We start from the raw sequence: 6,696 nt of genomic DNA, 5'->3' as shown, positions 1-6,696 counted from the left end.
TGAATGCTAGGAATACTTTGTGTTTGTTTCCTCACCACACTGCACGATAGGTAGGTAATAAATAGGTGTTTAATGTCAAATTATATCCAAATAGACAAAATCTTTTTTCCCTTTGACTTAATTTCCTTTCATTAACAAGAGATCTTAATAAAATTTGAAGGGAACTGTGGATTCCATAATGGTAGAACCCTGTTCTCTCTCACAAACACCTGGAGTCTCCAATATCCCCAGAGGGGATGATGATTTCCCATCACTACACTCATCTGACATGACCAATTTTTAACAGCCTCCATAACATGCTGACTGTTATGTGACTCAGTCCTTTAGACTGAGCTTCTGTTGCTTTCAAGGACACTACAAGGTCATTTCTGGGCTGCTCTTTGGGGAGAGAGCAAGAAGGGGAGAGAGATAGAGAGACAGAGACAAAGAGAGTGACAGAGAGGGAGAGCTGTGAACAAACTTCTGCCTCCTGGCAACACTTCAAACCAAACCTTTCACTCCTGCTTTTTATTGTTCAGTACTCAAATGGCAACTATATTTAGTGCCTCCCTCATTCACTGCCTTTTCATGAAAGCGAGGGGAAAGTTGTGTCAAAGGCTAAGCACTATCTAATTATATTTTTTCTTTAAATTTAAAAGAAAACAGTTAATGAGGGAATTAAAAAATATTTTTACTAGGAGGTGAACTTCAGTAAACTGGCAAGATTAGACAGTGTGGAGTTCTGATTCAGTGAGCAGCAGGATGAATTGGAAGAGAATATGTGAAAACTTGAAGAAGAGTGATTAAAATGTCAGTTCTGCAAATGGTCAATTACTTTTCCCAAAAAATATACTAATGGAGTTCACAAGCAGCTTATTATTTCCTCTATCAGCATGATCACTTCCTTTATTTGGACAAGCCAGGCCCCTGAAATAGTTTACTCAACTGGTACTTTCTATTGAAGTAGAGCTTAACCTTTAAAAAATGTATACAATTATGATTTGACAGCAAAGTGTTCGCTTTTGCTGCCCTGACTTATCTACTTAATAGGAATTCCAGCCTTAAGATGTTCAGTACTGCTCTTTTCTTATCCAGGACTTTTAAATGAGGTTGGTTTAGGAGACTGGATCACCTGGACTAAGCATAATTCACTCATAGTACTTGGGACAAAGTGGTAGAGGTGAGAGTATAGCAGTGAGTTTTGGCTAAGGGCTCATAGAGCAGTTGTACATCATCACTCATGCTAGTCTAAGGGAGAAAACTGTCCTACCACGAATTTCTCCCTATTCTCTAATCAGTTCTTTTAAAATGGGAGCCCTGTTCACCTCAGATGGCATAACATCAAATGGTCTGTAATCTACCAGAGGATGGGAATAAGGCTCAGATCCCACCCTCTCAATAAGATCTAACCATGAGGCTTGTCTCAAACACCACAACTACCCTTGATCCATTACCCACTCTACAACCTCTCTGGCACTTATGTAAGATGTCAGTTGGTCCCCTTCGAATGTCAGCATGTCAGAGCAGCTGCAACATAAACACAAACTGGTCACTCACAGCAATACCAGCCCAGATTATATTTTGAACCCTCTACTCAATTTCTCATAAAATCTAACCCCTGGAACCCTATTAACTTTGTAAATCAATCATGCAACCCCCAGAGGACAGCCTCTGTACTTCTGGGGAGTGACTAGTGAGTAAGAATACCTCTCCCCTTTTGATTTTAAGTGGGAGAGAGTGAGTCTCACAGTATCAACCAATACTGATGGGTCGAAAGCTTCGACTTCATGACATTTGCTTTTCTTCTAAACTCATCTCTCTTCCCAAATCGCCTATTTCTGTTGATAATGCCAACTATCTTTCTAGTCTCTAAACTTTGAAATTTTGGTGTATCATCATTTCCTCACATTCATTAGCTCAACATAATGAAGCAGCAATCAGATACTGTGAGTTCTTTCTCTATGATATTGTTTACGTGCATGCTCTCCCTCTACTCATATGGCCCTCATGCTAGTTCCGGCCCTCATCATCTCTCTCCTGGACTATAGTAATGCCTTTCTCAATGGTCTCCCTGTCCCAAATCTCTCTCCTTTCTAACCTGTCCACCACATACCTGCAAAAGTTACTTTCCTAAAGTGCTGATCTGACCATGTCATTCTCTTATTCAATAAAGTCCAATAGTTCCCTATTGCTTCAAATATCAAATATAAACCCTTCTTTCTACCATTGAAGTCCTTTAACCCTTCTTAATACACAAGTGAAATATTGACAAAGTAAAATCAGAAGCAATTCCCTTAGTATTATTACTTTCATTGCATGTGGTGAATGTCTCTCCATAGTGAAAAGTGACTCCGCCTGGAAAATGGTTTTGTTTACTTACTATGTATTATTTATTATACTTTGGTGTAGAGTGCTGGATCTGATATCAGGAAGACCAGAGTTCAAATTCTGACTCTGACAATTATTAACTCTGTGACCCTAGGCAAATTATTTAACTTTCATCTGCCTCAGTTTCCTCATCTGTAAAAAAAGGATTATAACAGTGGTTATAATATATATATTATATATATAATATATATATAATATATCCTCAGAGGATAGTTGTGTGGATCAAATGAGATACTGTATGTGAAATGCTTTTCAAAATTTAAAGTGATATATAAATGTTATTTTCATTAATGATTATTGCTGCTTTCAGTATCTTTCTATTTTAAAAGTATCTGTGGAAAGAGAAATAAATCTTCTTGCCTAGCTACATCAATAAATTTATCTTTATATGTAATTACCAATAAATTAATTTCTCTATACAAATATTTTGTTCCACCCAACCTGTTCTAGTCACTCCCACCAAAAGTACTTTGTGCAAATTCACCCTGCAGCATTTGCTCATATCCTTCAAAAGGAATGCCCTCTGTACTCCTCTCTACTTTTTAAAATCTTTATTTAAATTTTATTTAAATCATTCCAAAATCCACTTTACAGACAGTCTCTTCCATGTAGATTTATTTCTAAATCATTTCAATTCAACTTATAGAATGGATTACTTATTTGGCACACATGTTGTCTTTCAGTCTGTCTGTCTGTCTATCTATCCATCCATCTATCTAACTACCTTTTCTGGTAATAGGTTCAAAGTATCTTATCTCCTGATAATGATTGTAACTTCCTTGTAAGTGGTTTTCATGTCATTTGCATATCCTACCCAAGCTAATACAGTGTAGATAGTAATATATAGTAGATACTCAGATAATGGCTGTCAATTGCTGGTTACTTCACATAAGCAGAAGGATAAGGAGAAGAAGTAAACCAGGGCCAGTGTCATGCTGATTCTGATGAGCCCTACTTGGCACCACCTTCCCAGGCCTTTCTCTGGAAGATCTTTTTTTTTTTTTTTTAAATTGAATAGCAAATCTCATAGATAGATAGACAGACAGACAGTCAGACAGACAGACAGTCAGATAGATACATAGACAGGTAGATAGATAGGTACATAGATAGATAGACAGACAGACATAGATAGATAGATAGATAGATAGATAGATAGATAGATAGATAGATAGATAGATAGATAGACAGACAGACAGACAGACAGACAGATAGATAGATAGATAGATAGATAGATAGATAGACAGATAGATAGACAGATAGATAGATAGACAGATGTTTTGATGTTTCATTTTATATTTCCTGGAGAAGGACAAATTTATTCTCCTAGAATTAAGGACAAGGGTGTTCTGATGGAACCAATCACTATTCTTCAAACTCTCAGTTTTGAGCATCCTAAATATTTCCACTGCTTGGCTTCACTTTGATGGATCAGTGGAGGATAGAGGCTAATAATTTATCCAGAGGTCAGGCTAAGAGGTGAATCCATTTTTTCAGTCCCTCTGCCAGCTGCTTACCAGGCCCCAGCATAGTATCATGTTTAGGTGAATGCTTAATAAATGGTACTAATGATAAAAGAAGGCAAAAGAAGATATATGCATCTATCCTGGCTATGCAATTGAGATTGCTTTCTTAAACAGGTGATCCTTGTGTCCAAGTCAGTTACAAATGGACCTCTTAGAGAGGTCCATTTATTTCAACAGGGTCTTATATGACTTACTGAATCACCACTCTACTTTTGAACTCAGAATCATGGCACCACTCAATTTTAGAGTTTTCTTCCTACTTATATGGCTACTCCTTCTCTATCTTGTTTAATGTATCCTCTTCCAGATCACTCTCTCTAACCATAGATGTGTCTGTCATTGAGGATTAAGTTCTGAGGCTTCTGCTCTTCTCCTATTCTACTTCATTTGGTGAGCTCATCAGCTCTCAAGGGTTTAAATACCATTTCTATGTTGATCATTCTCAAATCTACCATTCCTGCCCCAATCACTCTTCTGATCTCCAATCTCACATTTCCAAACTGTCTTTCAGACATCTTGAACTAGATGTACAGTAGACATCTTAAATTCAACATGTCACCTTCTTGGTCGGCCCCTGGAGAGTGGCTGGTGGCGCTGGTACTGCACCTGGAACCATCCGTCTCCATCGCGACCAGCCTCAGCCTGAGCAGGTTTTAGAAGACGGCAAAATTCATGACTCCTGTGATCCAGGACAACCCCTAAGGCTGGGGTCCCTGTGCAGTCCCCAAACAATTTCGGGACATGTCCTATCAGCCCTTCAGTAAAGGAGATCTGCTGGGAAGTGTTGCAGACTGAACAGGGGTCACCTACCAGGATAAGAGGTACACGAATAAGTATTCCTCCCAGTTTAGGAGTGGAAGTCAATACGCTTATTTCCATGAGAAGGATAAGACCAGCTTCCAACTCGTAGACACTGCCCAGACCCAGAAGACGGCTTACCAAAGGAATAGGATGAGATTTGTCCAGCAGAATCTTCAGAGGGACAAGGACCGTCGGAACATGTTGCAGTTCAGCCTGCAGACCTTGCCCAAGAGCGCCAAACAGAGAGAGACCGCATACGTGTGCAAAAAAAGTTTCAGAAGCAGTTTGGAGTAAGGCAGAAATGGGACCCCAAATCCCAGAAGCCCCGGGATTCTTCCGTTGAGGTGAGGAGTGACTGGGAGGTGAAAGAAGAAATGGATTTTCCTCAGTTAAGGAAGATGCATTACTTGGAGGTGTCAGAGCCGCAGGACATCGAGTGTTGTGGCGCCCTAGGACATTAAGACAAAGCCTTTGACCAGATCACCACGAGGAATGAGAAGCCTCTGCGTAGCATCAAGCCCATTTTCCACACCGTCACCACAACAGATGACCCCGTCATCCGCAAGCTGGCAAAGACTCAGGGCAACGTGTTCGCCATGGATGCCATCCTAGTCATGCTGATGAGCTGCACACTCTCCGTCTATTCCTAGGATATTGTCGTCCAGAAGGTTGGGTCCAAGCTCTTCTTTGACAAAAGGGACAACTCGGACTTTGACCTCCTGACTGTGAGCGAAACTGCCAACAAACCCCCTCAGGATGAAGGCAACTCCTTCGACTCACCCTGGAACCCTTCCAAGGATGCAACCTACATCAATCACAATTTCTCCCAGCAGTGCCTGAGAATGGGAAAGGAAAGATATAAGTTTCCCAACCCAAATGTGGAGGATGGACATGGACAAGAATGAGATTGCCTCAGTAGCATACCGGTACCGCAGGTGGAAGCTTGGTGATGACATTGACCTCATTGTCCGCTGTGAGCATGATGGCGTGATGACAGATGCCAATGGAGAGGTGTCCTTCATCAACATCAAGACCCTCAATGAGTGGGATTCCAGGCACTGCAATGGCGTGGACTGGCGACAGAAGCTGGACTCTCAGCGGGGGGGCGGTCATCGCCACAGAGCTAAAGAACAACAGTTCTGGCGCTGTGGACCTGTTGTGCCCTGCTGGCAGGGTCCGAATACCTCAAACTCGGGTACGTGTTCCGCTACCACATCAAAGATTCGGCTCATCACATCATCCTGGGCACGCAGCAGTTCAAGCCCAATGAGTTTGCCAGCCAGATCAACCTGAGCGTGGAGAACGCCTGGGGTATCCTGCGCTGCGTGATCGACATCTGCATGAAGCTGGAGGAGGGCGAGTACCTGATCTTCAAGGACCCCAACAAATAGGTGATCCACGTCTACAGCCTGCCTGATGACACCTGCAGCTCCGACGAGGAAGATGACAATGAAGATGAGGAGGAGGAGGAAGAGGAAGAAGCGTGAGTGAGCTGCACATGACCCTGCACATCTTCCCTCTTCTGCCCGGATGGGATTGGAGGATACCATGGGAATTGGTCCACACAAACTGAGGTTTAATGGGTGAAACAAGGGAGAAGTCTAATTAAAAAAAAAAAAATTCAACATGTCAGAAACAGAACTCATTGTTCCCTTCTAAGCCTCACCCCCTCCACTCCTACCTTTCTTATTATTGGGGGAGGGGGCAATACTCTCATTCCAATCCCTAAGACTTACAACCTAGATGCCATCTTGGATTCCTCACTCTCTCTCACCCCTCCATATCCAAGTTGTTGCCAAGCTTTGTGGATTTCACTTTTGTAACCTCTTTCAAATATGCCCTTCTCTCCCCAAACATTGCCACTGTTCTAAAGAAGGCCCTCCTCACCTCCTTCCTTGATTACTACAATAACCTTCCAATGAATATCCTGCCTCAATTCTCTCCCTACTCCAATCCAAGAGGCAACAACTCCAATCCATCAATCCAACTAAAGTGATATTCCTAA

At 41.7% G+C, this 6,696-nt stretch overlaps 1 pseudogene; it reads left to right on the top strand.

Moving 5' to 3' along the window:
• Positions 1 to 4,547: 4,547 nt before the first annotated feature.
• LOC140519282 (eukaryotic translation initiation factor 3 subunit D pseudogene) lies at positions 4,548 to 6,283 on the top strand (annotated as a pseudogene).
• Positions 6,284 to 6,696: the final 413 nt, after the last annotated feature.

The sequence above is a fragment of the Notamacropus eugenii genome, chromosome 1 (genome assembly GCF_028372415.1).
Source record: "Notamacropus eugenii isolate mMacEug1 chromosome 1, mMacEug1.pri_v2, whole genome shotgun sequence".
Lineage (NCBI taxonomy): Eukaryota > Metazoa > Chordata > Mammalia > Diprotodontia > Macropodidae > Notamacropus > Notamacropus eugenii.
The sequence above is the reverse complement of the archived record's forward strand: the minus strand, read 5'-3'. Positions and strand labels throughout refer to the sequence as shown.